This window comes from Kogia breviceps, chromosome 6, assembly GCF_026419965.1.
Source record: "Kogia breviceps isolate mKogBre1 chromosome 6, mKogBre1 haplotype 1, whole genome shotgun sequence".
NCBI lineage: Eukaryota > Metazoa > Chordata > Mammalia > Artiodactyla > Physeteridae > Kogia > Kogia breviceps.
Genome location: NC_081315.1, coordinates 53,597,473 through 53,617,708, shown reverse-complemented (window position 1 = coordinate 53,617,708; position 20,236 = coordinate 53,597,473). Strand labels below are relative to the sequence as shown.

Here is a 20,236-nt window from a genome sequence, read left to right as displayed (position 1 = left end):
TTACATGGAGCTCAACAACATTTCTCTGAAAAGAGGGTTTATGTATTTTAATCCCCAAAATGCACAGTTTTTAAAGTCATCTTTGGTTTTAGAAAGGGCTTATTATGAGATGAGTTTTCACCACTTCAAACATTAATACCTTTTACACATCTATTAGTCAACCTTAAATCTTTTATCAACATTCACCCCTCCCCAAAATTCCCCCCACCCCAAAAAAAACAAAAACAAACAAACAAACAAAAAACGTGGAAGTAAAATCTTAAATGTACTTGACATTCCTAATCTCAATAGGGAAAAAAAAAAAACCTTGCTGACATTCCTAACCTCAACAGGGAAAAAAAAAACCTTGCTGGTTGCTGAAGTGAGATTCTCCATAAGGCTCCCAGCTCACATAACAAAACTAACTATGGAATTCTGCGTGGAACCCACAACTCACTGCTCAACCCAAAAATCAGGTAACACCAAAGCAGCTAAGATAAATTTTCTCATTGACTGGGCTTGATATTTACTATGTATTCCATATAATCTTCATCATCTATGGTCACTGTATAATAAATATGTAGATAAATTATTTTTCATGGTTTACTCCAAATATTCTCATTTCTTTGAAAGAAATTGAGAATAGCTACAAGCAACTTAAAACTAAGGAAGAAAATGAATCCAAGGAAGGTCTTTTAAAAAAAAAAAATTCCATGAAAGTAAGTATCACAGTAGTTCCTCCTCTGCTCTGCTGGCTTTATTAAGATATGCCAATAATGGACTATTGGTGCAAAGAGAAGAAACAGACAAACTTTATGTTTTAAAGAAGTGTTCTGTGGCACACATAATTAACTATCACTGCTTTCATGTTAGCAGGGCAAAATAAACAACTTACTATGATATAGTTGCCTGGTGCATAGTGGGTCAATCAAGTAAGTCATTTCAAATGAAATGTTTTCCATCCATACAAATACGAAGGAGACAGAAACTGTCCAAAGGAATTAGCCATGTCCCCAAGTGAATGAGAAATGAATTGGCAGGGACTGAGCCTCCATGAGAACATTACTCTGAATCAAAACCAAATTTCTAAAACACTCCAGGTGACCCGCTCTATATTTATGGAATTTAAATACTGAAATGTTGAAAAGAACGATTCTGAAATGTTTAAGAAATGAAGCAATTTAATTAAGTTGGCAATGCTGTATTTACTGATTGTGTTGTAATGTTCAGATCTAGACCAGAGTGACAGGAAAGACAAAGGCCAAGACGCTGGGGACCTTCTGAGATGGACACTATCACCTGGTCATGAACTGCTGTATCCTACCACTCCCCAACGCAACAGCAGAGGCGGGTCCATGTCCCATAAACTTGGAAGGTCCTCACCTAAGTTACTTTGAGGGAGGCTAAAAATGACACACACACCCCTACCTAAAAATTTCATTCACCATATGCCCAAATCCTTCCAATTTCATCATCAGTGATTATCTCTTTTGCATCTTTCTTCCAGTAAAAATTAAAAATGTGAACACTACCAAAATACATAGTACACTAAATTAATGTTCTTACAAGGATATTGTCAGACTTTTTCCTCTTGCAAAGAAAATTAGAAAAAATAAACAGTGAGAGCATTAGCTTTCAAACTCAAACTGTATTAAAAGAACCATATTATAAAGGAAAGGTAGAGGTGATGAAGTCAGGTATGATCATGATAAAGAACACCTAAATCATACTATGTGCTACAAACTTTTCTAAGCATTTCATATATACTAACTTACTGAAAGCCTAGGCCAGGCCTTAAAGGAGGTAGATTCAGATGAAGAGCTGGAGCACTAAGGATTTGGGGGCCATGCTGTATCACCCAGATCTCCCCCTCACAAAGGAGGGGCTTCCCCCTGGGAATGTTGGGTGACTGACTACGCCCAGCTCAGTCTTGCTCTAGAGAGCCACCTGATTCAAAGTCAACGCCCTGTCCAAGGGCAGCCCACTTCTCACGACTGGTTGACATGGGGTAAAAAGGCCTGGCTCCCTTACCTCAAGATGAGGCAACTCTGAAGGGTCTTCTCAGCTCCAGAGTTCCTGACGGGGCCAGCAGAAGCTTTGGCTACCATCGAATCAACTTCAACTCCTCTGTCTCCCCAATCTAACTTCCTTCACTCTCTCACAGGTATTATACCTCAGCACAAGCCCCAATAAACTTCCTGCCCAATCAGAACCCGTTTCCCAGGGAACCCAACCTAAGACGGTCCTGGAGGCAGGGCTCAAGCCCAGGCACTCTGGCTCCAGCGTCCATGCTCATAAACAGCACATTGAAATCCTGACAGTAATGCAGTTTCAGAAAACAAGCTCAATGGGAGTTTCCACAGGCCTCAATACCTGCAGGTACAAAGAAGTCTTGGTAACAATAACCGAAATTTGCCACAGGACTGCTGGGTCTCAGCAACCTTCTCTCATTTCTGGAGTCTGTCAGTCGTGCTCACCACCAGTCCTTTCATGACCTTCTATTTGGGCCTCTTCACTGAAGGCCAGTGACTACTGGAGAATGCTGCTTTTCTGCCCGGGATGCTCTCTCCGGGTCTCCTAATGCTTTAAACCTTCAAGGCACTGAAGCCCACAGCTACTGCCTCAGGCACCATCACCCCAGAGCTACACTCTGCTACCTGGATCCTGAAGCAGCCCTCTCCTGGCCCACACTTCTCAGACCACCTCATGAAAATGGGTCCTTCAGCTTTGTCTTACAGTCTCTCTCTCTCAATATGGCTAAGGCCTCCTCCCTAGGGCACAGTACCCTCCATTGCTCTCTCTCATCCTGGCCTCTAGTCAAAACAGCATTTCCTCATATATGTTCAACTCATGAGAATAGATACTTTGGGGGTCACTGCCCACCATATCAGCAAATAGCAAGACCCTCAATCCCTGTTTAGACACAGCTCAGACACCCTCTTTACAACATAAAGGACAAGCAAAAGAATGTACAAAGCACAGCAATATGGGAACACTTGGCACAGGAGCAATAGCTCCACACATCTCCAGCCCAAAGAGCATCACTGAACTATATAATGACCATGAGAGATGAACAAAAGGGAAAATTATATTCAATAGATTGTTAAGAAAGGAGATAAGTGTGCGCAATTCAGAAACATATTTTAAGTCAAATTTTTTAACACCTTTATTGGAGTATAATTGCTTTACAATGGTGTGTTAGTTTCTGCTGTATAACAAAGTGAATCAGTTATACATATACATATATCCCCATATCTCTTCCCTCTTGCCTCTCCCTCCCTCCCACCGTCCCTATCCCACCCCTCTAGGTGGTCACAAAGCACCGAGCTGATCTCCCCGTGCTATGTGGCTGCTTCTCACTAGCAATTTTAATTGGATGCTTAATTAGGTAAGCTTCAGTTATCAGAAAATTCAATTAAAGTGAATACTTCATACTCTAATGACAGTAGATAAATAGATCACTCCTGCAATTTAAGCAGACAGATTCACAATTTCCCAGAAATGGGCTCTTCAAAATATGATTTCCCCTCCCTTGATTCCACAGACTGCAACCCATGGTACCTACTGCCCATACTTCAGGCATTCACACCATCCTATCACTGCTCCCCAAATCATCAGGGTCCTGATAGATCCCTTATCCCTGGACACCTTCCTTAGAACCCTCACTGTCTCTATAGGTCTAGGAAGTTAATCCACCAGCTCCCGATTCAAGCAGCAACCTGCTTGAAGCCTGAGCCACGTACTCTAGCCTGGTTTTTTCTGCTGCTCTGGTTTTTATATAAAAGACACTGTGTTATTCAAGCCCATACACCCGAGTCCTTCCATCACAGAAGCTAAAAACTGTGGGTCGAAAGGAAATATATGGCATTGGGCTTTCTAAGCTCTCTATTTAATCTGTGAACATAATATTACATCTAAGGTATCTAACACACCGATTTTTAAACCTACAAAATAAATTTCACTTAGTTGGGAAAGCAAACTCTTTCAGAGTAGTGGAATTATCCCAAATGAACCCTGAACCAAAAGTGTTGCTTTTAATTCAGAAACACCCAATTTTATTTTATCAGCAGCAAGGGGTGGACTTGATTTAGAGAAATTTTACAGGGAGTGTTAAATGATTTGATCATTTTATAGCCTCAAATGTAACAATGCACTTATACTAGTACCTTCTGGTCAAGGTCAAGAGCTGAGATAAGACCTGCTGACACAGGTAAACTTTATAGGAAACGTCATGTGAGGTCAGACCCACAATCCCTTAGACCACCCTTCAGTGACATCTGACAGTGACATCAAAAAGCAAGAAACCATTCTACAAAATGATAGGTCACTCGAACAAAGTGCTGTGAGAAAGCTCTGGGTCAAGAGAGAATACTGTCCAAAGAGGTCTATTTACCAAACATATCCATATTCTCTTTTACATTGTATAAATACTTAATCTATGTAAAGATTTGTTCTGTGCCTCTTGAGAAGCCAGTTTCTCCTCTTAGGGTAAAATGCTGTTGCCAGAAATAGCCACTGCATAAATTTAAACTCTAAACCTATTTCTCTCAGCTGTAAGTGGACCTCCTAGCGCTGATGTTCTTGGATTTGGGGCAGAGTGTTCATGACTTTCCCCAGGCTTGGACTAAGACGTAGGTGAGGTCTCCTTTCAGACTTCATTGTTCAAGATTACAGCATTCAAATCAATTTCTGTCTGTTCTCCTAAAGACAACCCCCTATTCTCATGATATTCAAGTGCACTTCTCTAGACCTTTCCCAGTTATGTCTGTCTTGAGGTGCAAGACCAAACCTTTGAGGGAGCCATATAGGTAAGGCTCATAAGGATGAACACAGACACTCAACATTAAAAGACCCCTATTAAGAGGTGATAACTGAATTCAAATAGTATGTGTTCAAATGTAATATTTATCAATATACCAAAGAATAATCAAACATTGAGATGTCACTGGAAATACTATTCTATATATAACATGTAAAACATCTATTCTAAAATGTCTCAGTATATTACGCATTCACACATATTATAAGGCACATAGATTATAAGGCAAATAAAATACACCTAACACATAGATACATAGTGCAATGATATTCTCTCACCTTTACATAAAACCCAGTATTATCACAGTGCCCTAACTGCAGTACCATAGAGGAGTCCTACTTTCCTCATTTATATTTGTATTATATCTTCCAAAGATTTTATGAGAACAACATCTGGATTTAAAACTCCTAGTTCGGGCTTCGCTGGTGGCGCAGTGGTTGAGAGTTCGCCTGTCGATGCAGGGGACACAGGTTCGTGCCCCGGTCCAGGAAGATCCCACATGCCGCGGAGCGGCTGGGCCCGTGAGCCATGGCCGCTGAGCATGCGCGTCCGGAGCCTGTGCTCCGCAACGGGAGAGGCCACAGCAGTGAGAGGCCCGCGTACCGCAAAAAAAAAAAAAAAAAACTCCTAGTTCAACATGATCAGTACAATATAAAAGAATGATTCGAGTGAGGCAAACACCAAATTCACAGATGTGAATACATAAGTGAATGACTCTTCCCTTGCCTACCACACGACATACCCATTCAGGTTTGCCAACTGAAACCCAGAAAGTACTAGATGTGCCTAATTTTGCCTTTTTTTTACAATATCTTCTACATATTCTTCAGAGAAGGCACAAAAATTACAATTCCTTTTAAAATTTTTTCTAGGTAAATGCCTCTTTAGAAATCTTAAAAGCAGTGCTCACTGGGGGAAGCTGGGTCAAAGCTATGTAAAAACTGGACTATATTTTTCTAACTTCCTGTGAGCCTACAACTATTTCAAAATAAACAGTTTAAGTGCTAGCAACTCATTTTTAATCTCAAAAAATTAGTACGTAAAACTGTGTTCAATTCAGAGAACAGATAAAATAGAGTCCTATCTAAATAGAACAGTTAGGTAATTTTTCCAAGGAACTATAAAACATCACAACCCTAATAACAAAAGTTTCATCCCCAAAGTTACCAGATTCCAAACTTCATGACAACAAATTTCACAAGAAATATTTGAAAGACCTAACAGCAATGATCAGAGGTACTACACTGGAGGAATTTCTTGAGAAGAAATAGACTTTAGATTAAATTGAGTGTAATGATTGGGCATCTCTGATTGGTCTGTCCAGATTTTTTAAATAACTAATTTTAATTCCACTAAATAAGTATTTTCACTATAAAATATGCTATCCACTGTGAGGACCACAAAAGATACCCTGCCTCAATTCTTACAGTGAGGAAGCAGAAAGTGTAGGAAGACAACATGAACACATATGAAACAGTGCGGTGCAGAGCAGTAAGCAATAAAGTGATCAAATAGAGCGTACAATTCACTGCCTAGTGTTTTGGCAGGAAAAAGTGGGAGTGCTTGAATTATATTTTCTTCTGATGTTTCTGGATGGGTGTTTTAGTTTCATCTCTTAATGTACTTTTCAAGGGAAATTATCTGATCTCATTTATCTAAATCTTTTGAGACACTTCCTATTCACCTTCTCTCATTTCCCTGGCAAAGGAGTTCAACTTGTAAAACTGCAAATGTGTGAGCTGTGTGTTTCTTCTCAATCTGTTAACGCTCAGCAATTTTCTAAAGGTGACTATAATCAGTACTTTAGCCAACTCCTAACATGAGGCCCTACTCTCTGCTAACATCATGAGTGCTCATCTCACATTCCTAAGGACACAGTCTCTAGAGGTCAAAGGAATGAAGGCATTTCTGAAGCAGTTCTGCTGGGAGGTCTCGCGGCAGCTGCAGTCAACATGCAACATGCAAGGGGAGGGTTTGAGGAGGGCAGCCATCAACACTCAAGATACAGTCAAACTTCCAGGCTGATGATCTCACTCAGTCCTCACTCAAAACAAACATGTTTCACTAATAACACTTTCAGAACTTCATTCATGATCATTCTGGGGTAGAAGGTACCAAAGCCTGGTGTGTGTTAAAGACATTAGGAATCTCCCCAATAGGCCATAGAGACCAACAGAGTTCCATGCTGAAAAGCAGGAGATATGGAAGAGCTAATCTCACTCCACTCTCATGGGATATCAGTTTAGATACTATAGTTGTCACAGTCCTATGCTTTTAATAGTTGTTCTTCCCTAAATCCATAGCATCAATTTCTTTTTAAAGTCACATGTGCTGAGTAGACACCAAAGGGAGGAGTCCTGCTTCCAGCTTTTAACACAGTAATAACCAGACATGCCTGGGTGCTTTTGTTTTTAAAGGACCCACTTTAACTTCTCACAGGAATGAAATCACCCAGAACAGAAGATGAGGTTTTCTGAAATTCACTATTTTTAAAACAGTAGTTTAACAAGACTCACTATAATTACCCTTTGTATTTATTTCACTTTTCCATAGCATTATATCTGTAACAAGAAAACAAAAGTGGTCTACTATTTCAGATGATTCCATTTGTCCAGTAAATCACCATAAAGCAGCCACATTCGGGTCAAGCACATATGAGGGATGCTACCTAAAATGTAAACGTCCTCATAAAATGTAGACTGATAGGTTGACATGTTATTCTGAAGCAATACATGTTAGATACTCAGAAATCTGAGTACCACAAAACAGTTATACTTAAATGATAAAAGCCAACCAACCAGCACTACCACGACCAGCTCTCAAAAGAAAAGAAAAAAACTCAAATATTTTAAAAAAGGGGAAAAAAAATCAGTCTTTGGGTAAGAAAATCTAATTAGATTTCCATATCAAAGTCGAAGTCTCTTCTGCTGCAAGCCTGATTTTGCAAAGGGATACCTACTGTTGTTTATCATGTAATTCTCAAAAAAAAAAAAAAATCATACAAATTTTCATTCTATTTCATTTAAATATAAATACAGGGCACTTACCTCCTTTTCATATGAAGAAAAAGGAGGATCAGAAAGTCAAACCAAAGTTGAGAATCAGACCTTTCAAGGGATTAAGAATCGCTGCTTTACACAAATGTTCATAAGGTATATGCTGCATGTTTGCTTCTCATAATAGAATCAACATATCCGAGAACTACCTTAACCATAGTAAGCTGAAAGGGCTCTCTACCAGCTCCAGTTTTCAGCTGTTATTCATCTTTAAATATTCCATTTTTCACGAAACCTGGTTTCCAATGTATCAGCACTGGAAAACCCACTACAAGATTTTAAATCTGGAAATTGTTGGCCAGCATTCTAATTATAGAAGCAAAAAATATTCCGCTCTGGGGGCTCACCCATGGGGTAAAGAGCACTATAATCATTTTCAAGGATTTTCCAGGTCCTGTGTGTGTTATTTGGGGGCATAAATTTGATATGGGCTACATAGTGAAATGGGTGATCTCAAGCTGCTGGCTACTAGACTCAATTTTTCAAGCTGATGTTTAATAAACCCTGTTCCCAATTCAGCTTTAGCAATAAAAAGTAAAAGTTCTAGAGAAAAAAATGTAAAACACAGTCTGAAGCATGCAGAGTTAACAGCTCAAAAAGGGTACTTAAGTGTGTTGTTCATTCATTCAGCAAACAAGCATCTATCGCTATGTCAGGAACTGCTCTCAGTGTTGGAAATTCAACTCAAGAGTAAGATATGTTTAGAACACAACAACAATAATAAAATAACTAAAATATGTATAGCCATTTACAGTTCTGAGCAAGGTTTTATAAATACCACCTCATCTGTCTCCCATAATACCTCTAATGAATTAGGTTTTACAGCCATTTTAATACTAATGAAAAAAACAAGAGATCTATTACAGATGATTTTCTAAATTCTCCGAATCAAATAACTCACAAATAAGAGAGCCTGGTCTCCAACTCATACCTTCCAAATGCACATTTCCATCAGTCACTGGGCAATACCACATAACAAGGTACTCTACTTTTATGGTAAGCACAGAGGACACATTCTGTATGGTTTCGAATGTTGTGTTAAAGCTGTTTTTTTTAAGGACACAGTTACACAGATCCAGACTACTGTGTTTACAAGTTCAAAATGTTTCTAATCAAACAAGATACTACAAAAACTAGTTAGAACCGACTAGGCCCAAGATGTTGCAAGATTCGACTTCCAGGAGACCTTGAACCTCAGTATATGCTCATCATAATTATTAGCATATGCTAAACGACACACCCACAGGTGCCAGTCCAGAGGCTGATCATAAAGGGGCAAAATGTGGGCAGTGGCCCAATTCCTGGAAATCCCCGCCCCTCCCCCCAAATAGGTGGAATAATCCTCCCACTTGTTAGCCTATGAAATAACCCAGCCCATAAAAACTAACAACCCTATACCCCTGGGCTGCTCTCACCTTCTGAGATGGACCACATTCTGCCTATGGAATGTGTATCTCTGAATAAACTTACTTTCACTTAAAAATAAAAAAGATGTTTCCAATCTCTTCACTCGTTTATTTTATTTATTATACAGAAACACTGATGAAAGTGTTTGTCTGGTTAGCTTAGCCTTCTAAACAAATAAGGTAAGTTTACCCCCCAAGTACTAAAATCTGTAACTTGGGATGACATACTCGGCAGAAACTCCATGAGCAAAAACCCTGAACTAGTACTTCACAAAAGAAAAACAAAAGCCAATCAACATATAAAAAGGTACAAAAGGTACTCTGGGAAATGTAAATTAAAACCACAATGTGATACCACTACACATCCACTAGAATGGTTAAAATTAAAAAGAGGTGATACCAGCTGTTTGTAAGGATGTGAGGCAGCCAAAACTCTCATAAGATGCTGGTACCACTTTTGAAGGAAGACACTGTCTACTAAGTCTAGCTCACCAATTCAACTCACAACACACACATCCCAAATTCCCACATTTACCAAAAGACATACGTAATAATGCTCAGAGCAGCATTTTGCATAATAACCAAAAACTGGGAAAAAAACTCAAATGCCCATCAAGAGTGAATTTATTCAAGGGTCCATCATGAATAAACTGTGGCATTCTTATAAAGTGGAACACTATAATGCAATGAGAATAAACAAACTTTTGCTATGCACAAAACGGGAATGATTCTCACAAACATAACGTTGAGCAAAAGCAGGCAGGCACAAGGATATACAACTTTTCTGGTAGAAAGTTCAACAAAAGGTGAAAGTAACCTGCAGTCCCAGAAGTCAGGAGGGAAACTACTCTTGGCAGGGAGGAAAGAGGGGGCTTCTGGCTGCTGACAATGGTCTACATCTTGGCTTTGGTGCTGGGTCCGGGCTGTATTCACTTAGGTAAATCACTGAGCTATTTACTTATAATTTAATGGCATACTTTTATATACACGTTACATTTCAATAAAAATGTAAATAGATAGGAAGACGGGAAGGAGAAAGAAAAGAAAGAAGGGGAGGAAGGGGAAGGGAATGTATGAAGTGATGCTATCAGGGCAGAGTAGAGTCCAAACCACCAGGCTTCCTTTCATTCTTACATCTGCTATTAGTAGTTAGTCTACCTCTCCTTTACTACCAAGCTGTTCTCTGGCACTTTTCAATGTTATCCATGCAACTGCCAATATCAGGCCATTTCTATCTTTTAATTTGTAGTTTACTGTTTGCTGTAGGATTAGAAATGTTATAATCAGCCACTGGAACTGCATCTGAATTAAAGAACAAACAGAATCTGAGAGATGTCCTAAGAGTAAAGTGAATCCTCTTTAATGATGTCTCTTTTTTTAACCCTCTATTTTGCCTGCTCATAGGCTGTTTTGCTGAAGAATATGCCAAATATAGGAGTTCCAAATGGATGGAGTTGTAACTGGGCCCTATCCGTGAATACTAGGTCTCCAGGCCAAAGCTAGAATTAACGAACATAAAATTCCAGATCCCACAAGTTTACTTATTTGCAAATAGTATAAGAGAATATCAGGCAGTGAATATATTTATAAAAAAGAAAAGAAACTGCTAACTTTTTTTTTTTTTTTTTTTTTTTTTTTTTTTTTTTTTTTTAGCTGCATTGGGTCTTCACTGCTGCGTCCAGACTTTTCTCTAGTTGCTGCTAGCGGGAACTACTCTTCGTTGCAGTGCACAGGCTTCTCATTGCAGTGGCTTCTCTTGCTGTGGAGCACAGGTTCTAGGTGCATGGGCTTCAGTAGCTGGGGCACGCAGGCTCAGCAGTTACAGCTCAAGGGCTTTAGAGCGCAGGCAACAGTAGTTGTGATGCAGAGGCTTAGTTGCTCCGCGGCATGTGGGATCTTCCCCGGCCAGGGCTCAAACCTGTGTCCCCTGCATTGTTAGTCCAACTGCTAACTTCTTACCCAAGACATTATGAACAGTTTTTCTAATTGTGTCACTCGTAGAACATCTTATCAGTTTCAAAGAATATATTCCTTTCTCATTTTGTATTTTTATTAATTTTGATTTTTCAAATTCCCCAAAAAAAGTATACTAAAAGTTTTATTTAAAACTTTTTAAATGTTTCCAATACAGAAATTCTAGTGAAACAAAGGATACTTTTTCCACACAATAATCCACAAAAAAAAAACCTTTGAAATACTAGTTGGTGATTATTTCCTTTTACATCCTAATTTCATGTAACTTCTTTCTGTATCCATTTTTCATGAAAAACAAAAGTTAGCTCTCAAGCCTGGAGTTAGAACGGGCACACACAAACTGAAAGCCTCACCCGCGGGCACTGCAGGACCTGAACTAAAGAGGAGACAGGTGGGTGCCTCCACTGAACAGAATTACCTACAGGAATGGAAACTCTCACTTTACACCAAGATGAATGTTCATCTGCTTTAGTATCTTAAAAGCTGTGACTAAAACAATACTCATTCATTTGATAACAGTCATTCAAGAAACAGGCATCATTAGTTCAAAGATGAAATGTTCATTCCCACCTCCACCAATAATTTTCCACTTAGTTTAAGAAAAGCATACAAAGTTCACTGTGTCTTAACTTCCTCATCTTTTCGACAAGCATGATAATCCCTTACATCTACTTAATTTGCAGGGAAGAAGAAAAAGATGGATGTTTTGGTTTCTGAAAACAACTACAGATGTACATGGTTTCACCATTATTAGTTCTATCACCATCTTTTCGAACACATAACTTAATCCAAAAGCAAGTAAGACCTTATCATTGAGGGATGAAATTATGAACATCATGAAGAAGATTGGAAGAAAAAGTTTTTTCTCTTCTTTGTCACAGCAGGTAAATAAATCCATCACCATTCATAGCTGGGTGTCCTTTTGATGCCTTGTTTGAAATGCCATTGCACTGCTGAGACTAGAGAAATGCAATAAAAGTCATTGCCACAAAATCATTATGACAGTCATAAATATGGTTTCAGATAAAATAAAATCGGCTACCTCTACAAATGAGTATTATTCGTGCACCTGTGCATGTGCGTAAATGTACATCAGACAAAAGAACTGGGTAAAAGGTGGGTTAAAAGAATCCATCTGCTGCAAAAATAACTAACGGTGTGCGCTACAAGGGATATAAAATATCATCTTAATGTTAGAAGGACAGCAGCATATTTTCTATTTGTGACATAAACATATCAAATGCTTAGCTCTTGGGAGAAAGGCAAAAGCGTATGTGAAATAAAACTTAGCCCTGACCTTACATGAAAAAAACATTATTCTTCCCGTCCCTTTGAATTCCTGCATTATGCAAAAAGTTCCTGAAAGTAGCAAGATCTAGTTTAGTTTTGTAAAAGTCTTACTAACTTCCTGGATGTTCCTAAACTATGTGTTTTGCTAAATGGCTTCCCCAACATAGATAAATGTCATAAATCACAGGTTGGCCTCAGAAACTGCAGCAACAGTGAGAACCAAGATAGGTGTTCCACTTACAGCTTCTTTTGTCCCATCAAATCAATGTGCCCTGATTCTTTCCATTTAGCAATCAAGGAAAGACTCCTTAGAAACTTTCATCATCATTAGATTTTTCTCTTCTCAGTTTGTTCTTTCCACTCCCAACCTTTATAGATATCAACTCCAGTCTTGGCTTCTATTCACATTAAAAACGAACACAGAAACGCTCCAAAACAAGTAGATGATGTGTGTTGCCACACTTAAGTAGCAGTGAATTCTCACAGGACTCTCTACCCTAACAACAGTAGTCCTCGTGGACTGCAGCGCCCTCAGAGGCAGGCAAAGAAACCTGATTATCTACATGATTCAAAAACTTATGTGTATTTCCTTTCCTTAAGTGCTGTGTTTTCTTTAAGATGTAAGCTATGGCCTGACTATCCACCTTGTTATCAGAACAAGGGATCAGAACCTTAAAATTATACTTGCCAGAGCTAAGTGAAAAATGAAATTACCACCAGAGTGTGCTGGAAGTTGTCCCAAAGGTTACCCGTTTCTATCACAATGTTTTCTCTAAATATGATTCCCTGTATTGCTTTCACACACTGTTCTAACCCCCAAACATATTCTAATCATTTAAAAGACTAAACTAATAACACTAACAGTCAAACATTTAAAGTCATTTTATGTTAACAAAATGAACTAAAAAAGATACATATATGTTAGTAAGGCTCCAGAATGACCCCTAAACATTAAACGATACCCAAAACCTCATTTTGAAAACAGCTTCATGCAAAATGTTGGGGGTTTCTTAGTTTTCTGTTTTCACAAAGGTAGACATGCCTGGAACTATCAAAATATCCCATCTTATCCCTTCCACCTCCGCTTTGATAAATACCCTACACCTCAAGAGTTCATTAGAGTACTACTTTCCTCTCTCTATCCATATATGTTGGAGTTTTTTGTCATCTTACCAGAGACCCTGAAATAAAGTTAAAACTATTCAATTTCAAGATGTAATAGAATGAGAACAGAATCTTATCACTACATTTAACTTTAAAATGAAAGTAAAAGGGTTTTTTCCCTAGTTGTTAAAGCTATAGAAACAGAAGTAGACATGCTTTCTTTGATTGAAGTTATACTAATAACCTCAATCTAAGTGCCATAATGACCATGAAAATTACTTAAATGTTAATGTGATGGATACAAGGAAGAGAGTTCTTAAGTCAGAAATCTTTTCAAAAGACATTACATTGGCCATAAGAAGCTACTGAATACTGCTCTAACTGCTTTGAACAATCTATTCAAATCAAAATGAAAAACTAAGCCCTATTGAGCAATGTACACTTAAATTTAATTCAGGTAGTATTCGAACTCCAAGTCCCAGATACATGAGAAAAAGGGAAATATGTTACAATGCAGTGTCTCTTAGGAAAGGAATTGTTCCAGGATTTGAGACAATGTGTGTTTGGCACAGGCCAGCGTTCATGATTTCCCACTGGGAGCAACTTTCTCCAGCACTGAAGTGAAATGGGAAAAGAAATGAGGAGGGTAAACCAGCATTATAAAGTGCTCTTCATCATCAAGCCTGGAAAGAGCTTGGTGCAGGCCAATTATGAAGGCAAGGCCCGGAGAAGGAATGAGGGGTGGACAAAACAGAAATTTTACATGGAACTTTTTTAAAAAATGGTTTACGATGGTAGAACAGAGGTAGAATGGCTTCCTTCTCCATCTCTCATGTCAAGTTCTGGTTTTTTTGTTGTTGCTGTTCTTTTGTTCTTTAATAACTTTCCTGCTTGTGGTGCTTGCTGCAGTTTGCTGATGTAGTTCCCAACTCCTGCCTTCCTTTGGTGACTCTTATTAACGGACTGGCAAAGGCTGGGTAAAATGCACTTAAGCAAAAAGAAATCACCTCTTCTTGCCAAGACGCACATGCTGCCCAGTACCTGAGGAAGAGCTCCACTGTCGCCGGCCAAGAGAAATCCCAGTTTAACCTCTGCCTACCCTTTCCAAATCCATTGCAAATAATTGTGTGTGTGCCACTTGCAGAGAATCTGCCTGACTCACCCCCGCTTTCGGCGTGCCAGGGAAAGATGTGACTGCTCCGTCTCGGAGCTGGCAGTGAAGTGGGGGCCGCGGTCTCGGCGGCACCTAAAGTTCCCCCCACAAGCCTCCCCAGCTAGTGGGTTTGGGGACGTTACCCTCTCAAGCAGGTGCCCAGCCACACTGGGGCCACCCACGCTCACAGGAACACACGTGTCACTGCGCTGCAGCCGAGCCCGAGGGGTACAGTGGCCCCCAGTCAGGACGGCAACGCCGGGTTACGCGCTGAGGGCTTTACAGTGGGGGAGAAACAGGACCACCCAAACTCCTCCTCTAAACGCGAAGAAGAAAAAAAGTACTTTTCCGCGTCCTCGGCTTGCACACTCCGCCAGCGCCCAGCCCCGGGGATGCCTGGCCCGCAACTGACCTCTCTCTTCCTCCCGGCGCGCGCCAGAGGCCGCCTGAGCCCCCTCCGGGACCTGCCCCGGGCCCGCCGCCCCAGCGCGCGCTGCCGCCGGGAGGCGGGGGACTCGGCCGACCCTCCCTCCACGGCCCCGGCCGGGCGCTCACCTCCGGGGGTCCGGCTTCCGTCGCTCCTCCAGTTTGGCGGCTGAGTGTGGGGCTGCAGCCGCCGCCGCCTTCGCCGCCGCCGCCGCCGCCACCAAAGCGCTGCCCGGCGCGCCGCCGGGGCTGGAAGCTGTGGGCCCGCGGGATCCCCGGAGGCGCGGGCTCGGGGCGCGGCGGGGCCGAACCGCGGGAAGTTGGTGCGAGGCGCGGAGCGAGCGGGGCGCGAGCCACCCGCGCCCAAGTAGTCACAACTTTGCTGCCCGGGTGGGTGCGCGCTCCGGAGCGGAGGGAGGCGAGGACGGGGCGAGGGTGCTGGAGCGGGAGGGTCCTTGGAGCCAGCAGGACGGGAACCTGAACGGCCCGCGAGAAAAGGGGGGAGATAGCGCGGAGGATAGATATCTACACGGCCCGCGTGGTGAGCGGCCAGTGAGTGTGGGAGAGCGCGGGCGTCTACTCTACTTTGCCTTCTGCAGCTCCTGCATATTTATGGGGATCGCCGACGTTTCTGCCAGTAACTAACACTGCAGCGGCGGTGCCCGGCCTGGACGCCCCTCGGGAGCGAGCCCGGGGAGGGCGGGGGGAATCGGAGAAAGCGGCGGTGGCGGAGGTTGTGCCACGAGCGCGAGCCCGCGATCCATATTTAAAGCCGCGACTGGCCTCGGCCGGCCCCCTGCCCTGCCCTCGCTCGCGCGCCCCCGGCCCCCACCGCTCCGGGCCGCCGCTCGGCGTCAGCAGCCCGGGCTTCGGCGGCGGCGGCGGCGGTGGCGGCGGCGGCGGCGGCGGCGGGGAGGGGCCTCGGGCCGCACCGCCTCTGCCGGGGGGCCCGGCTCTGCGCGCAGCGCCCGGCTGGAGCTGACCGAGGACCCGGCTCCAGACCCGCCGCCTTCGCCTTCCTGGTTTCCGTCTCTCTCACGCCCTGAGCGGGCTGCGAGGACCAGCTTTTTGTCCTTTTCGCTAGAGTTCCCCGCTGGGGAGAGCTTATTCTCTCTTGCAGAACTGAAGTTGCTGGCATTTCCCAGCCCCAGGTCACTCTTGACAATACTTCATAAAACTTGAGGAATATAGGTAGAGAGAGTGCTGCCAGCACACAGTATTAAGACATCGTACACCTTTAGCAGAGGATGTCTGGGGAAAGCACGGCTCTCAACCTTGTCCTTCGCTTATGTCACTGGACTTCTGTCGTCCTCAAGCAGTTTGGGAAACATCTTTAAGCCATCCAAGGGAGTTTCTTGAAGATATAAAGGGATTATTGTATTTACTGTGTTCCTAAGGCCAATTAGAGTTTAAGTCCCCTTTGCCAAGCACATACTTCTAATAATATATCAATGACCCAGCCCCATCGTGATCAGTTAAGTAGACCATTAAGCTATAAACAGACCGTCAGCACAGACACCATCTAATGTTTGAGTACTGCTAGAGAGAAGCCACTTAATGGATTTGAGCTGCACAGTATATGACGTAAGCCTATATAAGCCTATTAATACATATTATATATATAATACACATGTGGAAGTCACTGACCAAACTGCATCTTTGAGGACAGCCACCAAAACACATAAAGCCCAAGAGAAATAATATCACATACTGACAAGCTGCTCCAAAGATTTGGTTCCAAACCTTCCTTCAGTGCTAAGCTGTAATTAATAAGACTGGGGGTTGGGGGGAAATCTGGAGGGAAATAATTTGGGGACAAGGCTTTTTTTTTTTTTTTTTTTTTTTTGTCTTCGTTGGGTCTTCATTGCTGCCTGCAGGCTTTTCCCTAGTTGCGAGGAGGAGGGGGCGGGGCTACTCTTTGTTGTGGAGCACAGGTTCTAGGAGCGGGCTTCAGCAGTTGTGTCACACAGGCTCAGTAGTTGTGGCACATGGGCTTACTCTGCGGCATGTGGGATCTTCCCAGATCAGGGCTTGAACCCATGTCCCCTGCATTGGCAAGCAGATTCTTAACCACTGTGCCATTAGGGAAGTCCTAGGGGAAAAGACTTTTCTTTCCAGTACTTAAAACTGGAATAGATCTATTGTACCTCACCAGTGCTTGGGAAGCAGGTATATACTCGTATCTTTTTTAAAAACTTAGTGTGTTTAAAATCCTTCGTCAATGCTCAGGAGACACTAGGAACCACCAGAAGCTGTCTAATGTTTAAAATTAAATTGCATTAATGTTGTGTGTCTGGCTGTTGTTACATCTGGCTCACATATATGCTCACACATTCAACATGACCCACTGCAGTGATGTGGGAAATTCAAAACAGAAGATTTTTTTTTTTAGCTTTAAAGGTTTTCCCTACATAATTATATTTTGTTTTTAGACTAATGTTAAAATTAACTTTCAGTCCCTGAGCACACAGTTAGCAAGAATCAGCAACCCCAAAGTAAGCTCACAGGAAGAGAAGACACTTTTGTATTAAGAATTTACAACTGCTGTTCAGCAGTTTTTCACACTGTGGATTATGTATTTCAACATAGCTGACAATTTCTCATTATAATCTTGAACCAGCCATGAATGGTCAGCGTTGGTGACTGTTTGGGAAAGGAAAAATCCAAGAAGCTTATGTTTTCCAATATTCTGCTACAAAGTATATCAAACTGTCCTTCACGCAAACCAAATAAGTAACCTCTGAAGGCATTTCACTATCAAGATTGACAAAATTTTACCCTGAAAGAGCATAGGGCTGGAGTGTGGGGTGGGAGGCAGAGAGGGAATTAGAGCACTTCGGGCTGAGGTTTTGTTTGTGCCTTAAATTAATGAGAAAAAGAGCTGTCACTGGCAACAAGCCGACAACCTGTTATCGTTCTCATTACTTGATGTTTGGTATCCCACAATTAACAGAGCATGTTCCATTTCCTTTCCTATTGATTATTGTCCAGTAATTGAGATGCAAGTGTTTTTCTTTTGAAAGGTCATTAACTTTTCTCGTTATCTCTGCATGTGGTCACCTTTGCTATTGCTATTCTGAGCAAGGACAATGAATCCTGAGATTTTTTTTTTCACTGATCCTAAACCTTGAATTATGTCCCTTGATTCTCATGAGCCCAAAGAAAGATTTATTTGTTCATTTTGTACTGGAGTTCACACAGCTTGGTGACAAGAAGGATGAACAGAAAAAAATAGTGGAATTAGAAAAACAGTATAAGTAGTCTTTTCGGATAATGATTTTTTTTTTTTTATTAAGTAACTCTCTGTGGGGCTTCCCTGGTGGCACAGTGGTTAAGAATCCACCTGCTAACACAGGGCACATGGGTTCGAGCCCTGGTCCAGGAAGATCCCACATGCCACAGAGCAACTAAGCCCATGCTCCACAACTACTGAACCTGCGCTCTAGAGCCCATAAGCCACAACTACTGAAGCCCGTACGCTTAGAGCCCGTGCTCCGCAACAAGAGAAAGCACCGCAATGAGAAGCCCGCACACAGCAACGAAGACCCAACGCACCCCCCAAAAATTTTTTTAAATAAATTTATTAAAAAATAAAATAAATAACTCTGTGCTAAATGACCTTCTAGAATACTAACCCACTACTTAACTTATCAATCAAGTTTCTTTGATATCATCCAACGTCTTTATAGGCACCTAAAGGAAACAAAAAGATGGGAGGAAAAACCTTTGTTTCAATGACAGGCACCATCTAGTGGCAGCAGGTGATGAAACCTCCTGACGACATAATGTCTCCAGCAAGAATGAAGATGAAGGTTTTCGAATAGGCAGTCCAGGCATTCCTGGTCTTGGAGAAGCTTGGCACTCTTTGATTCTAAAACAAGAAGTCTGTATGTTAAAAAATAATGCAACTAGTAGACCCTGTGACGATTATTCACAGAAGTAGGGTACAGATCTGACCTGCAGGTAGAATTATTGCCACAAAGAGTTTTCTCAATCTTTGTGTGATTGTGTATAGTCACACCTCTTTATAAAGACCTCTGTATTTTTTTTTAACTTAAAGACCTCTGTATTTAAGTTTCTTTATATAAACCAAGGAGAGTGATGGCTTGTCACTGAATATTATCTATAAAGCATTTTTTTCAACAAATAGCAGAGCCCATAAACTATTATTTGTGGTTTTTTATTATTCTATTTTACTAGAAAAGAAAAAAAAGGGTGAAAGATATAATTGAATGCTTATCCTGGAGTTATACAAAATTGCAACATTTATACACATCTCATTTGGGGCCCTAAACAAAAGGAGGTAGTATAGATATGTTATATCCTGTTACTACAAACTTCAAAGAATAATCAGAAATGTTTCTCAATATCAGCTTCTTTTTAAACACATGGCTCATTGGTGGAAGTCTGATAAACATTTTGCAGAATAGAGATTTTCTTTGTGCCAATACTTGTTTTGACTTGTAGTTGTTTTGTTATTAAACAATATTGATATCTAATGCTCATTAAAGTGGCTGCCCTGGAATCAGTTTAATCAACCACTTCATTAATGTAAGAGTAAGGAAAGAGAAAATCACTTTTTCTTCCCATCCTGGGACTAGTCTGGGATGAAACTGAAGATATAGACAAAGAGATCACTTAAAGACTTCATTTTTGTTTCACTTACACTCTAGAAATTACATATTCAGTCTGAAAAATTCCTGAATAAATTCAGCCAACCTTGATATATAATCTATATTCCCTCCTTCAAATTCCAGGTTTAAAAATAACTGTAGTCCCACCAACGTAGAGAACAAACATATGGATACCAAGGGGGAAAGGGTTGGAGGAGGAATTGGGAGACAGGAATTGACATATATACACTATTGATACTATGCATAAAATAGACAACTAATGAGAACCCACTGTAGAGCACAGGGAACTCTACTCAGTGCTCTGTGGTGACCTAAAATGGGAAATCCAAAAGAGAGGGGATATATGTATATGTATAGCTGATTCACTTTGCTGTACAGTAGAAATTAACACAATA

General features: G+C 41.3%; 1 protein-coding gene across 1 annotated transcript in view; it reads right to left on the bottom strand.

The window, feature by feature from the left end:
- SLC4A4 (solute carrier family 4 member 4) overlaps positions 1 to 15,410 on the bottom strand; it is a 354,105-nt gene extending 338,695 nt beyond the window's left edge. The window contains exon 1 of the mRNA XM_067035812.1: positions 15,337 to 15,410. The gene's annotated coding sequence lies outside the window, so the exon portion shown is untranslated. The remainder of the gene's footprint in view (positions 1 to 15,336) is intronic.
- Between the last annotated feature and the right edge of the window lie 4,826 nt (positions 15,411 to 20,236).